Source organism: Oryzias latipes, chromosome 24, assembly GCF_053564925.1.
Source record: "Oryzias latipes strain Hd-rR chromosome 24, Olatipes_Hd-rR_3.1".
Classification (NCBI taxonomy): Eukaryota; Metazoa; Chordata; class Actinopteri; order Beloniformes; family Adrianichthyidae; genus Oryzias; species Oryzias latipes.
The window spans coordinates 12,150,313-12,170,503 of record NC_136260.1 but is presented as its reverse complement, the minus strand read 5'-3'; positions in this window follow the sequence as shown (position 1 = coordinate 12,170,503).

The window sequence follows — 20,191 nt, the reverse complement described above, 5'->3', positions numbered from 1 at the left end:
TTTTATTTATATAGCCCAGTATTAGAACATAGTTGACTCAATGCTAAAAATGCTAATGGCAATGCTAAATAAACAGACTAAGGAAACCTCAGGGATGTCCACATGAAGGAGGGATCCTCTCCCAGGACGGACAGGGAACGTACCAGGACTGTTAGAGAAGAATTTGCTTTTCTAACTCTACAACTACATGTTTGAATAGTGCAGCAAGCACTTGAGCTTTATCCATACAGCGCTCCTTAGAACCATTTTCCCCAAGGCAAGCTACATTTTCCTGTAATATGTTTCCTAAAAAATCATTTAACTACAGATGATGTTCTGAAGCAGTCCCCACAGCCCTCATCTTTTTCCCTCTACACCCACTATAATTTCCCATAAACATGGGATTTGTTAAAAAATACATTTAAATCTAGACTTGAGTACATATCATTGAATGAGGTCTTGTCTTCCTTATCTTTCCAGAATGTAAATACGATTCTCACATCCCGGCAAATGTCAAGCATTGCTTTTAGGATTAAAAAGTCAAATCACAAAATGAAAATCAAATACCGAGACTATTTAAAAATTCTGTGATATCTGTCTCCCATTCTTTTTTTTTTTTGCTTGAAAGTCACAGGCTGACGCAGGAAACATAAAATAGACTATAATGGTGTCATGAGCATGAAAGGCAGAAAACGCGTCGTTGATCTGCTCAGCTGGATATCAGCCTCTATAGGGAAAATAAACATACCCTTCTTCTGTATCCCTTTGTGATAACTTTTAAAAGGAAAAAAAGAATGTTTTTTAGATTTACAAAAGTCTTGGATAACGAGGAGTTATCCTTTCAAAAAAAGCTCCATTCTCAATTAAAATAAACACAAACTGAACCAAAGACCTTCATCCATCCATCGACCTTCCACCCCCCTATCCTTTCTTTTTTTTGCAGAGACAAAGGACGATTACATAAATCTGCCACCCAGGAATACCCCCCACTTTATTTCTTTTCAGCCAAAGAGCCAGTGACGGGTGATGAGTTCAGACCTGCTGTGGGATTTGACAGACTCTGGGGGAATAATAAAGCAATTTCAGTCTGCCAGAAAAAAAAATCTGAAAAGAGGAGAGGGGGGCAAAAATGCAACCCGAGGAAGAAATAAATCACCACTCTGATCGCTGCGGTTTTTGTTGCAGACTTGAGACAGTTAAATCGTACAGGGAGGTTTGACCACAGCGAATTTTTAGGTGTTGAAACTTTGTGACACTGTAAAAGCTTATATAAAAAGTTTATTGTTGACGTATTGTGGTGGTTTGTTGAGAGGGAAGGAGGGAGGGGGGTACCAATAAATGTGTCATCCTCACCTACAGAAAATCCATACAGAAACACAATAAAATCCACCAAAAGTCATAAACAATGTAGCTTCAAATCAAAAACACTAACAGGGAAATTCAATTAAGGACATTTCTAGGTGCATCGCAACGCCATTTATATTCGGAAAAATGTCCCTACCTCTGATTCTACAAAGATTCAACTAGTTATGATTAAAAACTTAAAGATCTACTTTCAGAATTCTTTTTGGTAAATGTAAACATAGGTTAAATTCTACATATTCAAAAGCTTTTAAAACATTGGTACTTAAACTTCGACCATATTTTGATTGACTGAAATGTCTGATCCCGTTCAGATACCAGGATTGCGCAGCCCTGGTTTCTTGATTCTGCACCAAACTCTTACTCTATGTCCACACTGGGCATTTGACGCGCTTTCAAGAGCGCATGTTGAACTCATGGTGTTCACACTGGACAGTGATCAACAAGATGTGAGACCACATACTTTCATTGAGGCATCAGTTGAAAACTTGCAGTACAGAAAAAATATGTGGAAAAAGGTAGCAGAGCAAGTATGGTGACAAATTTGACAATAAAAGTGCGTGGATTGCACTTCCATTTGTCTGTCCAAAAGTATGTTCATAAGATAGGCACATGAACTAGATTTCAGAATTATGACATCTGGAAAATGTGCACCCTTTAAAACTTGTGAAACACCAGCAGCTCAAATAATACACTTTATTACCAAAAGTACTGGCTCACCTGCCTTGACTCACATATGAACTTAAGTACCATCGCATTCCTAACCCATAGAGTTCAGTATGATATCGGTACACCTTTTGCAGCTAGTACAGCTTCAATTTACTGGAAAGGCTGTCCATGAGGTTGAGTGTGTTTCATAGGAACTTTTTTACCATTCTTCCAAAAGCATAGTGGTGAGGTCACACACTGATGTTGGTGGAGAAGGCCTGGCTCTCAGGCTCCGCTCTAATTTATCCCAAAGGTGTTCTATTGGGTTCAGGTCAGGACTCTGTTCAGGCAGTCAAGTTCATCCACACCAGACTATGTCATCCATGTCTTTATGGACCTAGCCTTGTGCTCTGGTGAACAGTAATGTTCCTGCTCCAAACTGTTCCCACAAGGTTGGGAGCATGGAATTGTCCAAAATGTTTTGGTATCCTGAAGCATTCAGAGTTCCTTTCACTGGAACTAAGGGGCCAAGCACAAGCCCTAAAAATCAACCCCACACCATAATTCCCACTCGGCACAATGCAGTCCGAAATGTACCATTCTCCTGGTAACCTCCAAACACGTCTAGACTCGTCCATCAGATTGTCAAATAAAAAACCGTAATTCCTCACTCCAGAGAAGGTGTCTCCACTGCTCTGGAGTCCAGTGGCGGCGTGCTTTACACCACTGCATCCGACGCTTGGCATTGCACTTGGCGATTTTTGGCTTGGATTCAGCTGGAACCCCATTCCATGAAGCTCTCTGCGTTCTGTACTTGGGTTAATCTGAAGGCCACATGAAGGTTGGAGCTCTGCAGCACTTGACTGTGCAGAAAGTCTGCAACCTCTTTCCACTTCGCGCTTCAGCATCAGCTGACCCCTCTCAGTCAGTTTACCTGACCTACTACTTTGTGGCTGAGCTGCTGTTGTTCCCAAACTCTTCCATTTTGTCAGAATCGAACTGACAGTTGACTATGGAATATTTAGGAGCGAGGAAATTTCATGACTGGCTTTGTTGAACAGATGGCATCCTACGACAATTCCAAGCTGGAATTCACTGAGGGCGGCCCATTATTTCACCAACGTTTGTAAAAACAGTCTCCACGCCTGAGTGCCTGATTTTATACACCTGTGGCCAGGAAAAGTGATTACGGCACCTGATTTTGATCATTTGGATGGTAGCGCCAATACCTTTTGGTAACATAGTGTATGTCAGTACATTGGCTTACCAGTGAAAATGGCTGCCTCTGACACAAAATTAGTGTGTAGGTAATGTTACTGAAATAAAGAAAAAACAAAAAATCTACAAAATCTACCCTAAGAGTTTGCTTTTCTTCAACAATAGTGAATCATCCTTAGAATTTAAATATGATCAATTTCTTGCACTGTTTTTTTTATACGATTTTGGAGTAGAATTGAATTTATGAGGTAATGCTTTTGTTACATTTAAAATGACTGTTGGGTAGTGATGTAAATGATGAACCCATCAAGTCAAAAATAGGCCTTTTTTACTGACATCTTTTGTGAAAACTAGTCAGTTAATTTTTTTTTCTTAATGAATCACTAGATCACTTTATTTTTTAAATTATCTGATGATCAACATAAGTAAGTGGATTATGGCAAAATCTTATCTCACTAAAACAAAGTTGGCGCCCCACAGACTCTTTTAATCAGACTCTTGTTTCTTGTACATCTATTATTACAGCCAAGTTGGCTTTAGTTATGGCAGCTGTAAAGGTAAAAGGCATCATGAAAGAAGAACCTCCTGTTGAGTTTAACACCGACTCCTTTTCATGAATGCCTTCCCACGGTATTTTTTCCGTGTTACAGATTTGACCGTTCACGGAGGAGGACACGTTGAAAAACCTTAGAAGTTCTTTAATCAGCTCAAGGGTTTTGCTTTTAAAGGTGAAGATATTCATAAAAATCCAGACACATATATATCCAAAAGTACTGCAAGGTCACTGCTGGCAGAGAAACACAGAAGAAATGGAACAATGCGCCAACTTTTTCTCAGTTTGTTGAGAGTCCACGTATAAAACTATTCCCTGTGCACTTTAGAGATTACCTTTATGGCCAATATACTTTCTGACAGCAATAATTGTCTCCTAAAGACACAAAGCCAACTGATGTCCTTTGTAGTCGGGTTAAAGATCTTAAATCACAAAACAGCTTTCACAATTACAAGACATGTCATTAAAAAAAATCCAATCAAGTAAAATCCAGGTGTTATTTCTGATTCTGAGCTCTTTTATTCCACACGGACAATAAAACAGTTTTTTCTTTTTTTTTAATATCACTGTAGAAATTTTAGTGGTTTGCTTTTATTTTCTGTTGTCAGAACAAAAGTGTTGATGTTTTCGTCTCCAGTCGTCTCAAAAACAGCATCTTAAACCTTTAGCTGCTTTAGATAATGGCACATCCGTGTTGACCAAGACCAGACATTTAAACTATTTTAAAGTCACTGCATTGACTCTGCGTTTTATGATTTAGTTTGGGATACTTTTAACCATTTCAAAGAAGACCAATCATGAGCCTATTTGTTTTTAGGCTAAATATCTTGTGATGATGCAATGTAGTAACATTAAATATGTTGAAATATTTAAATTTTTCATCTCGCTCAACCACCCTCAGGGAGTGTCTCAGGATTTGTTTGTTTCTTTTAATTGATGATTGGTCCTTGTGATGTCAGAAAACGTGGTTGTCATGAGTCAACCAAGTCACGGGTGCAGCACAGCCTTTGGCTAGTTGTCTGTCCAATTTTCTCAAGGTAATATCTGTGATGTGTGAAAGGAGTCACGCCTCAACGTCTTTCGCTGTGAAAAGCAGTAGTGTGTCCTCATTCCAAAATAATTTTTATACCATTCAGTAGTGGGTCCAAGAGAATTTTCCTGAAAAGGTTAGAAGGTTTTGTCAACAAGCTTTGTTGTTTAGGCATGGTTAAGAGATATAAATGTTCTTTTTTACAACCATATTTTCTGCACTATAAGGCACACTTAAAAGTCTAAATCTTTTCAAAAATGAGAAAGTGCATTAAAATAAACTTATATATTGATAAATCCCAGTTAATACTTATGCCACGTTCAGCGTGGTCTTGAACGCGCCACGCATTTCCAATGTGGAAGTAGCATAAGACATAATTGGCAATTCTGTTAGGTCTGTCATGACCTTACAGAATTGTAAGGTTACGACGGACAACAAACATGCTGTAATAATGGGTGAGGCCAAACAAATTAACATTTTATACAATGAATCAGCTGTCACTTGACTGATTCTGTGACGCTGACTGCTTCTTATGTCTTCACAAATGGGATATTCCCCCTGAAATTACAATTTCCTCTGATGGTAATGGGGTCTTTATTGTACAAAATCAATTGTTTGAGCTTTTAGGTTCATTATAATGTTCATGCCTCACAAAAGGAAACCCCAAAGAGATCCATTCACACATTTTTTAGTATTTCTCTAAAACCCATCTCTCTGAGCACCAGCCCCTCCCAATCCACGAAAACGACCACAGAGTTAGCGGTGATTGGCAAAAAGGCTTTCCTTTTATAATCATAATATATACAAAAAAAATATTGCAAAAAAACTTTGCAAAAGTTTAGATGTTGTTAGATGTTGACACGCTGCCCAGGCCGACTCTAGGTTGACGTCATGAACTGGGCGGCACTCACATGGAGACAAAGGGTTACACACAGATCTTTCAGGTTGGAAAAGAACTCAGGAAAATAACTAATCTTTAATAGAAAAGGTTTTATTTTATGTGCCAACTGTAATATATTATCATGCAGTATGTATGGATGTGGTTTAGTATAAAAGGCTTAAGAATAGCATGGTATAGGCCCTTCAAAAGGATCTGCTTGATTTTGATTCATGTAGTGATGTGCAAAAACAGTCAGTGTAAAACATTAAATTATTCCCAAACCAATAATTTAAAAAAAGATTAATAGCTCTTGCTTGATTATTGTACTTTATTTTATGTTCAATAATTGCAAATGAGTTTTCCCTTTGGAGATTGTGTTAACACTGTGAATGCTCCACAGCAGCCAACAGATAATAAATATGGAAAGTTGTGCAGGTTTTATTGCTGCCTGTCTCGTCACGCATGTTATTCTGCGTTCATTTTAATGCGTGGTTTACTTTGCCTCAGTCACTGTAGCTCCAGGGGATTTATACACAAAATGAAAACCCAATTTTTTCTAAAGGTGTTCCAACCTGAACACTATCAAGCCCCAAAATTGTCATAAGGTCTCTGCCAAATTCTAAGGTGAAAAAATGTGGAGAGCCTCTGTTCTTTCAAAGGGGCAGATCATTCATAGATTACCTTCTTTTTTCCATGTGAAAAGCCAGAGTGAGCTTGTTAAGCCACCCTGATTGTTCTCTGGAACCCCATGTCTTTCCTCTCCACCGACGGGGATGTTACCCACCATCACACCGGCTCAATTATCCATGAAATATTCTCCCACACGCGTTCTCTGATGACGCATCCTGTGGAGAACGGCTCTCAGGTTGTGCTTTTGAGCCCAAGGAACGTAAATCGAGGAAGAGAAACGAGCACGGCAGAAGAATAAAACACCAGCGAGAGCTCTGTGGTGTGTTGGGCTCTAATTAGACAGCCGATGGTCAACATTTTACGGCTGTTTACAAGCAAATTGAGATGGATGTTCATGGTTTCCCTGACAACAGGAGCTAAAAGTTGTGTTTTTGTCTGTCTAGATTTCTATTATTGATCTATTTATAATAGGAATGGGGCTTGAAGGAGTTTCCCACTGATATGAAGGCTGTGCAGAAATATGGCAGGATGTGATGTGGATGTGTCAGCGGTCAAGATTTGGATTTATAAAGCTTTTTGGTGGCAGACACAAGGCGGGAAAATCTCCGGCTTAACCTTTGACTCACATTTTGCCAAAACAAACAAAGACAAAAAGAAAACTTTTCCACTGCGGCTGCCATCCTGCATAACCCTGGAAAACCCAATTATAATTTTCATCAAGGCTTTTAAAATTAATTTGACAATGTATTTATCAATTTTTTTCAATTTGGGGTAAGAGCAAATAACAGCGATCCAATAAAAAAGAATAGAAAAAAATTAAAAACTAAAATAGAGAAAAGATAAACTCAACAAAACAAAAGTAGCCCTTGTGCTATCCTAGGTACTTTAACATTGGGAGTTGGGTCATCTAGACCCACTAGACAGTGCTCTGAACCTTTTTTCTTCAGTGATTTGTGATCTTCACTTGTGTCCATGGATTACATGAAATCTTTCCACCTTTATCCACCTTTGTCATGGTAGGGAGAACACGTCAATGTTAGGGTGGGGTCATCTAAGACAGCACAAGGGTTAAGCAGCATTGCATGGTTGTAGGTTCTTCCCACCCTTGCTGCTTCTTTTTGACCCGCCCTCACTGTTTAAGCGGCGGCCACACATCCTCTCACTCTCCACATCTGCCCCTGCCACCCTCTGACCAGAGCTGCATGTGACACACTCATGACAAAAATACCCTTTTTCAATGGTGGCTTTTTTGTTTGTTTCATCTCTAAAGCAACCTTTCTTTTTTTTTTTTTTGATCACCTGGGAGATCTAGCATAATTTTAAGAATTCACAAAAGCATATTTCTGGTTTTCCTTAGCAATTGCGATGGGTTTTGTTTTTGTTAACCATGCCGACATTCCTAATAGTCATATCATATCTCTTGTTTTGTTCCACTTGAGCCAGGGATTCATGTATTCAATTTTCTAAATAATTTAGTAAAACATGTGTGAGCAACAGAGGAACCCCACTTTTGCGACAATTACAATGTTCAAAAACTGCAACTTTTAACTCCAACATTTCTTTTCTCAAGTAGCTTCCCAATGGTGCTCAAGACATTGGGAGAAGATAGATGAAAGTCCCATAGAGGTGATTTTTTTTTTTTTTTTTTCATTCAAGATGGCAACCTCCTCCCGAGGTCAAAGTTGTGGTTGTAGACTTCGGCTAGTGGTGTGAATTTTTTGTTTCCAATATTGTGGGAAAATGTGAAAAATTATTAAATTTCACACTTTGTCACAAAATGGCCACCAAGCTGATGGTCCTGTGGCTGTCCCATAATTTTAAAACTTTCTTTGAATATCCCCAACATATCAGTTATGTTGTCATTAATACATTTTGAAATATTTTTTTAACCCTGGATTCTTTTCTTTTTTTTTCATGTTTTCGCCTGTGGTGATGTCATCATTTTTTGGGGACGGGTCGTTCACAATGTCAAAATTTCATTTTCACCAGACAGTAGGTGTGTGCAAATTTTGGTGAGTTTTCAAGTATGTAGTGGGGGTAAAGGCACAATAAGCTGCACGGTGTTGTAGTGGTTAGCGTTCGCGCCTCACAGCAAGAAAGTTAGAACTCCCAGCTGGGTCCTTCATGCGTGGAATTTATATTCTTCTCATGCATCTGTTTTCTCCTGACACTCCGGCTTCCTCCCACAGTCCAAAATCATACTTCATAGGTTAAGTGGTGACTCTAAATTGCCCTTAAGTGTGTGTTTGAATGTGTGCAATAGACTTGCAACCTGTCCGGGGTGCAGCCCACTTTTGCTCAATAGTAGCTGGAAAAGGCACCAGCAACCCCATGGCCCCAAAAGGGATTTTGTGTGTTCTAAAAATGGATAGATGGACGGTGCAGGAAGAAGGAGAGATGCAAAAATAATCAGGACTGCTGCTAGTCATAAAAAGCAATCCAAAATTTGACCCGTGGGCTCTCCAGGGTTAAATCAAGGTGGAAAGCGATAAAAGGATGATGCAAAGTGTGTTTTTTGTCAAAGTTCCCTTCATAAAAATAATACACTGTTAAGTCAAATACCCGACCCTACAGGTCAGACCAACATCCAGAACCAGTTTGTCGCTAATGCACCCGCACAGTAAGATCAGCAGCTCCATGCAGTGCAGTCCTTCTGCAAAATCAAAATGCTGTTGCCTTGATTGAACTGCTTTTAGAACTCTTGGTTGGATAAATATAATCATTCAGAGAGCACAAATTTCTTTTTTTTTCTGTCAATGTGGAATGAATTTAGAAAAAGTACTGGTGTGCATTCACTTAGAAGACTTTTTTTGTCTTATTTTTAAGTTGAGATTAATAAATAACTAAAAAGGAGTCAACTCTATCACGGAGTGGGGAAACCAGGTGTGGCTAAAAGCTAAACCAAGCTGGAATTTTTTATAGAACGCTGATATAAGTGTTTAGAGTGGAGCTGCTTGGCTGAGAGAATCTGCAAAGAAAGAGCACACAACAGCTCCCCAAATGGAGGCTTTCAGCTCCTTTGAACTGCTACTGGGTTCGTAGGAAGCAACTAAACAGTTTCCTTTAGGAAGAAGATGCCAACTGAACTACGATCAATTATTTGTATTGTAAAATGTAGAAACAGATGCCCTTACAAAATGTGCTGACTGCCACTTGTGTTGTTTTCCTGTCAAAATAATCACATGAGCTGATTTAAAGGGAGGTTATTGGTTTTGCAAACACCCATTTGCCACATGGAAGTCTAGCAACTATGTTGCTGTTGACACATAGATAACACACATTCTTTGACATTCTGTAACTCTTCAACTGTTTTTGCTATTAACCTAAATGAACTGTCTGAAATGGCTGATTGATTTTGATTTTGTAAGCTCTTTACAACTGTAAAGTATTGTACATTAGGCTGCTTTTCTCTGCTTCAGAATCCGCTCGAGTTACGTTAATTGCATAAACGGTTGCAGAGCCAAAGCTTTGGTGTTAAAGGGTTAAACCCTTTACACAAACAAACCCTCATTTAAATCAAATTCCAAAAGAAGAAGGATTTACTGTAATGTCTGCACTATAAATAGACTATATTTGAACCTACATTACAAAAGGCGCATTAAGTAAGATGGGGGTGGGGGGCTCAGGATTCCTGGACGGTGGCGTGCCACTCATCTGGGCATAAGTCTAATGTGGTGGGGGCATTGGGTCTGGGCCTGGAGCGCCTGCAGGTGGGGTGGGTCCCTGCCCTGGCAGGGGCTCTGGCTCTGCGTCCTTCTCTGTTCCTCTTACTCCTTGGCCGGGAGGCTGCCCGGTCTAGTCCTCCAGCTCCATATGCGTGGTGGGGGTCCGGTGCACGTGGGGGTGGTTGTTCCCAGGTCTTGGTCTAACTGCTGCGTTATTTGCCGCCAGCTCTGGGGTGTGGGGTGCCGGTCCTCTTGCCTTTGCTGGATTATCAGTGGGGAGCAAGGTACACTCTAAGAAGCACAGATTTGTTCCCCTGCTTATTCACTGTAGCTTAAATATGGTCACAGTTTTTGTTTTCAAACACTTCTTTAAGAATATTGGTTTTGTAACTCTTGCGTGTACCTTTCTGTGTGCATAAGTCAATTTCCCACTGTCTCTCTCTCCTGTGACTGATTGCCTTGAGGTCCACGGTCATTAGCTCTTGATGAGGGCCATTTCAGGGTCTACCACTACCATGGTTTTCTACCATGTAACATTACGACAGAGTGCCACAATCAGACACAATCCTGTATTTAATCCAGGCTGGGGACCGGCACAGGTCCAGATGTGGGCCCCCTTGTGGCCACATAGTTAGGAAGTAGCACGAATGGTCTTGCCCAAGGAACCACACTAGATGAAGCTCATCAAGCCCCCTGGGAATCGAACCCTGGTTTCCCATGCGGCAACCAGAATGAATTCATGTATAATGGGCTCTGGATTGAAAGGCGCACTGTTGTTTTTTTGAGAAAAGCTAAGGCTTTTGCGTTGTGAAGTAAACCCTCCACAGTGAGTGGATTGCATTTTCTTTTTCTTAAGCAAGGAAACTCAGTCATTTGGCTTTAATCAGGAGCTGCGGCTCTTCTAAGAGGCGGAGGACGGCGAGTATGCCGTGTTTTGTATGCTTTGATGAATCACACTTCATCTTGATATTAACTTGATTCTATCAGCAGAATAGGAATTGAAAGCGAGTAAGAGAGCAAAAAAAAAAAAAAAATCATTGGTTCCCCTCAGCTGCACTAATAAGACACATCTCAGCTTTGATGTGGAAGTGTGTCACCTCCCGAGGAGAGAAACGAGGGTGGGTGGGTGGGTGTGTGTGGCTTTCATTTATCTCAGGTATGACAGATGCATCAGTGTGACACAGTAAATAATCAGCAGCAGCCACAAACTGACACAAAAGCGTGTGGCCAAATAAGATCTGCTCAGAATCCATTGGTTTCAGATGCCACCTGCGATCTGCAGCCTTCACCGTACATTTTCATACCTCCACCATCATCCACCCATCCGGCGTCTTCGCCCTTCTGTCCGTCTTTCAGCCACCTGCTTTCCCCATTGTCCTCCCGTCATTAGCGGACCTTTTAACTGCAGCATGGCGATGACGTTTATGTATAAATCACACGCGTTAACATTTGCTAACATGAGGGTTTTATGATGGCTCCGTAATGAGCTGCTGTAAATCCCTGGGCTGTGGTTGGCCGTGCCAGCGGACGCATAAACCGCAAAGAGCCCTTTAACAAGGACACACCATGGCTTGACTCCTGTCTGCCGTCCCCGGAGACGGCAACATCGGGGATCAGGTGAAGCCGCGAGATGATTGATTTACCAGCAGGAGACATTTGTATTCATGTACTGTGTTGGGTCAGCTGACATATTGATAGAAGGGCTCTCAACTGAATCAGGTTTCAGTGTTTAAGACATGTTTTTAAATCACACAGGAATAAAAAATACATTTCACAATTTACAAACTCTCACCACCAAGGTGTAAAAATATAGAACAAGTCTCTTTGTTCAAGTTGAGTCTCAGGTTGGGTGAAGTTGAAAACAAGTCAAGAAGCTCAACTAGAATCAGTAAACTTAAAAACCAAACAGTTCAGTTTATCTAAAAGTATCAGATAGATGGGTGGATGGATGAGTGAATCAAATTATTTTAATAGATGAGTGAATGAATGAATTGACGGATATATTGGTGACTGAATTAATAGATTAATTAAAGGATGAGTGGATAAATGTATGTATGAAAGACAGATCAATGCATGAATTGGTTTGATGGATAGATGAAGGAGTGACATGATGCATGAGTGGATGTATAAAGGGATTAATTAATTGATAAGAATAAATGAATGAATCTGATGGACAGATGAGTGGATGAATGGATTTAATAGATGTAACGATAGATGGGTGAATGAATTCATAGATTAATTAAAGGATGGATGCCTCAATGAATGGATAGATGAATTTATTAGATGGGTGGGTGTATTAATGGATTAATGAACTGATTGAATGAAGGAATCAATTAATCTGATGGGTGAATCTCATGGATGGTTTTAAAAGATGCATTGCTGAGTGGATAGAAGGATAGATTTGATGGATGGTTGGATGTAACAATGGATCTGATAGGTTTATTGATGGATGTATGGGTGGATGAACGGATGAATGGATTTGTGCATTGTCATACATTGAGTGATAAGTAGAGTAATAATATCAGCAGCTTCAGTAATATGGGTTTGTTGAATTCTTGCGGAAGGAAACATATTAAGCTCTGAGTCAACAGTAGAAGACCAGCAGAGTGAGTATTAAAGTGATCATTGCATCAAGCTGAAAACAGAAAAAGCTTTTGCAGCCTTCACTTCCTTTTGGCAACGTTTTATTCATAAGCACTGGACATAATAGACAATGCATCGATTTTCTCCTCCTCTCTGTGCCAGTCTATCTTTATCAGCAATTCCACCACAATCTCGACTCCGGCTCTGACTTTCTGACAGAGTGGCCGATCTAAAACAAGCATTCATCTTGATTATAGTCCACCCTAAGCCCTGGGAACAGAATCGTTTTTGTCTATTCATCATGTCACCGCCTCCCAGGAAGAAGTGGGCTGGAAACGAGGCGTTGGCTGGTTTCAAAGTGCTCCCATCCTGTTGTCTGTGTTTAATATAAAAGAAGGTTCAGGGGAGGCAGAAACAACCACAAAAAAACAGAAATCTAAACCTGGATCACTGCGCTGTTTAGGCAGGAGAGATGCTGCGCATTCTTCCATTTACACCAGAGGAAATAAACCTCCAGGTCTGCCATTTTATCAGACTCAATTCCCCTTTTCTCTTCTAATTTCTCCAAATCATTTCTAAACATCTTCCCTTTCACCTGCTCTACCTGACGCTAACCTTCATGAACCCAGATGGTCGACCACAGCTTCAGCTCCGGTGTTGCTGACATGCTTTCGACAACAGTAACACTTCAACCGTTTACGCAATTAACATAATTCCCACAGATACCAAAGTGGAGACTGTGCGGATATGCAACACTTTAGTAGTGAAATGTTTACGCCGCTTTTCTCTGTGTCAGAGATCTGTATCTCTGTATCAGCCAAATTACGTTGATTGGTCGAAGTGTTACAATTGGTCAAAGACCCTGTGTTATTTAGGTGCTGACGAGTGTTAAAGAATGAAATAATAACTATTGCTCAGCACTGAAGCTCTTTTGAAATTAAAACTGTTGCCGTGAACCTTCACTAAGTAACCACTAGCTTTTGGCATCAAAGAGTCAGTGCTGTTGTTTAACAGAAACATTCTCTATTAAATATTCTTGATGGATGCAATTTACAATTTCATTCTAAAGGTTTATGAAGACTCTCATTCATCCAGGTAGATTCCATCATAGTAGTAGGTTCAAAGGTTGTCATCTGGACTTGGTTTTTAAAGTTGAAGATGGAAGGCTTTGTCAATTAGTCAGTCTATTCTAAAGGTTTAGAGATCAAATATTATTGAAGTTTTTTTTTTAACTAGTTTTGTTAGTTGGCATTAAAGGGACAAACAAAAAGATATAAACTAAAATGGAAAAGAAGAAAAACTAATGAAAACATGAGGAAGGTTTTTAACACGAGATTTGTCAAAAAAGGGTTATTAAAATGAAATGAAAGTCCTTTGACAGGACAGATAAAAAGAACAAACTGGAAAAAGGGAATTTTAACTTGAAAGAAACACAAAAAAATTGGGAAAATGTGGGGGGAAAAGTTGAAAAAAAGAGAAAAATTATGACAGAAATAAAAAATAAAGCTGCCTGCTGCCGTGTGGCGTTGGGGGTTCCGGCTGCCGCTGCTGCTGCGGCGAGGGTCTGGGTGTGGGGATGGCTGGGCATTCTCCTTCCTTCTTTTCACATTCCGCCGTCCATTTTAGAAAAACATAAACACTCACCTGAGCACAGGTGTCACCTTTTCACTAATAGTTTGCATGATTGAATGACTGAAATATTTCACACTAGTTGGTTTAAAAGCATAAGTATGCGTGTGTGAACACTATCGGTTTTGTGTACATGTTGACATGTGGACATTTCAGAGTGTGTGTGAACAGGCCCCGCCCATTTTGTACTACATTTGAACCTTACCGTAATGATAAACAACCAGTAAACTTGCTGCTTTATGCTGCTTCATGGTCTTACCCCCCCCCCCTCCTATTATCACCCTCTTAACCCCCCCCCCCCCCCCCCTCTCTCTAACATCCCTCTCTCTTCTTCCCTTCTTTCCTTTTCCGTCCGGTCCAACACCCAAGATTTTCAAACATGATTGAAATTAATAAAGTTACAAAAGGGGTTTATTCAGACATACCTCTGGTTTGTATGAAGATTAATAACCCCTCTTGTTAAAGTAAAATATGTCCAACACAAGAGGCCCTTAGCTCTCATCTTCCTGCCCAGCTGTTGGACAGGACAAGTTAAAGAAAAAAAAGAAGAAAAAAAAGAAAAAATAAAGCTGTAAAATTCTGAGAAAAAACTCTAGAAAAAGTCACATTTAGTAACAATTACATCATAAATTTATGATTTACAAAGCCATGTTTTTTAAATAAAAAATAAATAAGTTGTAAATTAGAATAAACTTTTATTTTTATAAATTGTTGGAGTTGTTTTTCCTTGTTGTACGAGCTTTTTCGTATAATTATATAACTGTCTTTGTAGATTGTCTGAAAGAATTCACAGTTCTATGACTTTTTTTTCATCGTTTTACCACAATTTACACATAACGTGTTGCACTTTTTTATTCATAGTTGTTAAGAAAAATAATTTCCAAATTTACGACTTTTTTCTTAGGATTGAACAACTTCATTCGCATAAATTATGGACTTTTTTTCAGTTGTACAACTTTGTTTTCATAATTGGACGACTTTATTCCCGTCAACTGTTTGGGGGAAATTGTACGACTTCTTGATTGTAGTTGTGCTACACTACCTTATTTTGTAAAAGGTTTCTTTTTTTTATAACTGTATGACCTATTTTTAAAATTGTATTCTTTCACAATATGCCTCCTGAAAATGTGACTTTATGACATAATTCTACGAATTTATTGTCATATTTCTGTTTATTTTTCTCCTTTTATGTTGGCCCTAAAAACTCATTTGTAAAAAACAGAAACTAAATGGGGAATAAATAAATACTGGAATGGAAAGGAACTAGGAAGCCGTGTTGAAATCCCTGAGGGTGAAGGCAAAGTAAATTAAGTAGTTTTTCTCAAAAATATCATCTGCACGTCTTCTTTAGGAGATAATTATTTGTTTATTTTATTTGAGACCATGGATGGACCCTAAGGGCAGAAACTGATAGGGAAATTACAGAAAACAAAAGTTAATATGAAACTCAAACCAAAATAAAAGCAGAGAAGAGGCCAGCAGCTGCTTTACTGCTCATTAAATCTGGCGCTGTGACTGCGCTGCTTTAAAGCTCCAGGTGGAACACCAGCTGTGAACACGTGGATCAAGCTTCTGAAGCCTCGCTGGGATGTGACACGGAAACAATAATGAAACGCATCCCGCCGTCTTCGCCGTGACCTGGATTGATGCGGTGAAGAGTCAGTCAATCTTCCAGCACAGCTGGTTTTGCTCTGAAACTCCCAGCGTCTAATCCCACTCATCAGCGCCGGAGACGGACTGGGGAATTTGGGGTCACGGTGTCGAACGGCGAACCCAACAAGCAGGCCGGCCGCTTCGGCTTCAAGGATGGAGCAGCTGTATGCATGTGTTTCTGCGTGTGGGCACTGGCGCTCAGGTCGCCATGAAGGGTGAGGGATGCGCTTTGGGCTGTCAGCGTGACTTAACTGTAATAAGACGTCACCACACAGAAGCAGAGGCCTCCACATGAAAAAGGTGTCAGATCTGTCTGTTTACACCACAGTATGTGAAGAAAAAGAAGACATGAACAAAAAAACAAAAATACAATCACCTTTTTAAACATCTTTAATGCATCGGAGGCCTTCCTCTGTCAGCCTGTCCCCTTTTTGCTAGCTTTGATGCACGTTTAACAGCCACTTGTTCAGTATGTTAAGTGGATGTGGCTCCGCTGTGTTGCTGTTTACTCAGTGGATTTAATCATTGACTGTGGCGTATTGGCAAATCGCTGGCTCTTGTTCTTAAAGGATCATTGTCCTCCTGGCTGCATGAACAAAAATACACCTTGAAATAGATCCTTAAAGCAGCTCTGCTGTCTGGACTTGTTCTATATCTTTGTTTTAAAAACACAGAGTTTTTTTGTTTTTTGGATGCAAAGCCGGGACCGACTTTCCCTTGAAAGATTTTTCTGTGTTGTAATATTAATGTCCCTCTGTTTTTAGATACTTTCTCTCTTCAAGGTGTTTTTGCTGGCTCAGTCTGAGCACACAGATGAGAACAGATGATAGAAGAGTGAGCTTCTCCACGACCTTCCGAGCATTTGGCTCCTTTGACTTTGATGTGTAAAGTAGACCAATGAATGGAGGAGCCTTTTCTTTTTCTTTTTTTTTCTGGTCTAAATTACAAATTCTGATGAGATTAGCATTAAATGAAAAACAGTGAGAAGACGTACTGTTCTATTCTGTGACACAACAGTGACACCTACTGGCTTGTTCCTGTTATTTGACCTGGAGAACTTTATTGGTAAACAAATTCAATGTTTTTAAGCTTTAATTAAAAAATTAGGAAATAATTACTCAAGTGTTTTTTAAAAACTGAGTTGAAACAATCTATCAAAAATAGGAAGTTAATTTTGTTAAAAGAAAGAAAACTAGGTTGTCAGTAAGCTGACGTTTTTACCAAACTTTTCATTTTCAAACAAGAAATAAATCTTTTAGAAACACCCGTATTTTTTCATTTCCTTGTCTTATAGCATCTTTTTAATCCCAAAATGTTTGTATCTTTTTTTTGTCACCATTTGAACACGCCTTTTTTTTTTAAATTGATTTTCTTTACATAAGCCTTCAAAATTTTGTTTTATAATACTGTAAAATACTTTAGTGGTTTTTAGCTTTTCCTTGCTAATTCTATTGTCAAGCTTCTAAATAAACAGCAGGTTTTAATAAAATAGAAATGGAATTGAAATCAGCGGTTTTAGTTTTGCTGAAAAAACACAAAGAAAAACGAAATTATAAACCCAAATGATGAGGCCAATGAGCTAGCTGCAACAATAAATATTTATATTGAAAAAAAAGTCTGTCACTCTTATTATTTTTCAACCAGATATGAGCAATTTTCTCTTTTCCAAAAGCATGAGAATATATGATTTCTTTTGATCAGCTGTAGCTGTCAAGCATATGTTAAATTTTGGAGGAGATAATGTGGAGAATCTCATCGCTGCATGATTTCTCATGTCTCCTTGCTCATTCCTCAATCAGCCTCCACTCTGTGACAGTTTTTTTTCCTGCCTGTTTCCCAGCACTAAAATTATTTAAGAGTTTCAACATTTGATGGTTTCTTTTAATGCTGTCATTCATTTATTACAGTTTTTAGATCATTCTAAGACATTTTAATAAGAAATTTAGTTGTGTTTTAAAATTAATTTATATTATTTATAGTACACTATGAAAATATATGCATTTATAACATAACACAGTATTATAACCATATGACATGTGAGAAAATTGAATTTATTTAGTACTTCCACCCTGTTGAATCAAAGCAGCGACTGCTCTGTCACGCATTTGTAATGTGAAAAAAAGAATTGGTGAACTCGTCACATTTTTGGGTTTCCTGTTTCTTTCACTTGCATCCATTCGTGTGAGAGCAACAGACTTAAAAAGCATCTTCAGAATTTTATGAAGAAAAAAATGTATTATAGATGCTGGCTTCGCCATGTGTCACATCCTTTCTTGGTTTGATTTTCAACAGGAAGAGGAGTTAAAGCAGAGAATGATGGAGTTTTTACATGAGGGAGGACTGTGAGTAACCCAGCAGATCTTTGCAGAGCTTCATTTTAAATTAAGAATTCTTTAACAATAACTAATCAAACAAACTTAATCAAGTTCTTTTCACTAAGCAGCCAAGCTGTGCATTTCCTCACTTTTCATATGCAAAGTGAATCCTTGCCCCATTGTTTTGTTTATTGAGTTATAATTATAGGTGTTTGCTAAATATGCTGAAAATGATAAATGGGTTATATTTTCTTTTTATCTGTGTCTTTATAAGCTTTTTAAAAATGTGTTTTGTAATATCCCGTTCAGACATAAACTGTGTTATGCATTGAATCTGTGTGTCTGCACTTTTCCATTCAGACATGACCAACAATGCAGGACGATGTGGGCCGTTGCACAAAAACACGCATCGAAGGGCCAAGAACCAAACCGATTTTCCAGTCTTTTTTTTTATAAACTGTTTCTTATTCGCTCATCTACATGGATTGTATTCCAAACATTTGCATCTCTAATGCAGTATTTGAACCTTTTTTGAGCCAAGAGTCACTTTTTTCAGGAAAAGAATCACAAAAAAATCACCAACCAAAAATGTAGAAACTCTGTAGTCTATAATAATAATATAATCATTTCCTGTCAAAGTGCCTTGAATAAAAATCAAATAAACAGAAAGAAAAAAGTGAATAAAGTCTGACAGACAGAATTATCTCTGGCTAGCCACGTTCAAACCACCCTCAGCAACGCTTTCAAACCGTTCGCGCGTAGCTTCGCAAGATTTTACGATCCTTTTCGGTCTCTATGTACAAAATGCGTTGCAAGTTAGACCAGGTTTGACTTTGACCAATCAGGGATTCGGATTTAGTAGTGACGTAAGGATGGCAACCCTTTTAATTCACGGTAGTACCAACCATTTGAAAATTGATCATGGGGTAGAAATTAATTATGCAGTTTTTAGGACATGGAAGTCTTTCATATATCAGAATAAAGCTGTGAATAGAAAGCCTAAAGAAAGATTTGTGAGATATGCACTGCTTTGACATTTTGTATCAAGCCTCATTCAACTGTAAGTGGTGGACATGCACTAGTAAACAGTAGAAGAAGAAGAAGTCCCTCCCTGTTTGTTCAGTGTGAAGACCACGGGGGTTCTTGTACGCGTGTCAAACGGCTGATGTGTCCGTGGCTTTATGATCTTTCATGTTTCTACTCAATCGGTGTAAAACATAGACCTGTTTGTATGAGCAAAAAGCAGATATCCAGTCAATTGTAAATGTTTTTTAGACCAATTCATAATTTCCCATGACACAACTGACGATCTCTCACGACTCACTTGTGTACTGTGGCACAGTGGTTGACAAACACTGCAGTAATGTATCTTATGTTTGCTGCAAAGAAGCTTCGCTTATGCTAAGACCTTCAGAAAAGATGTGAGCAGTTCCCAATGTTAGTTTCCATGTGGATCACAACTAATTTCAATGGAAAATAGAAAAAGTCCTTTCCATATGGATCATTTCTTTCACTTGCTTTCTCTAAAAACACTAAGGTGGAGGATTAGTCAGACATACTTGGGTTTTCCACTTTAGTACAAGACAAGCCCATGCTTGTTGGATGACAGAAGAAAAATAAAAATACTAGAGGTCTTTATTGCTTCTAGAATAAAAAATGTGATGCAATATGGCAAACATCAATAATCTAAGTGTGACACATGAGCTGAACTCCACATGTTCTGCTACAAAGGAAGAGTGAAAACATGACTCATCTGAACACATGAAGAAACGCTGTGGCTTTGTTGTGTGACACTGAGGAACGGCTCGTTTCACTACACTCACACGTTAGTAAAACTGGCTGTTTGGTAATTAACTGTTGCGACACGTGACACCAGATTAGCGTCCAACACAAGTTTGAAAAGGAGACGCGCATGGAGTCGCCACCTGCCGCTGACCTTGTTGGGCAGTCTGGACAGATTGAGTCTTTCAGCGCTTCTGAAGAGCTTCCCACTCAGCTCCCTGACTCAGACACAGCTTACTCATGTTCTGTGCAGAAGTGTGTGGG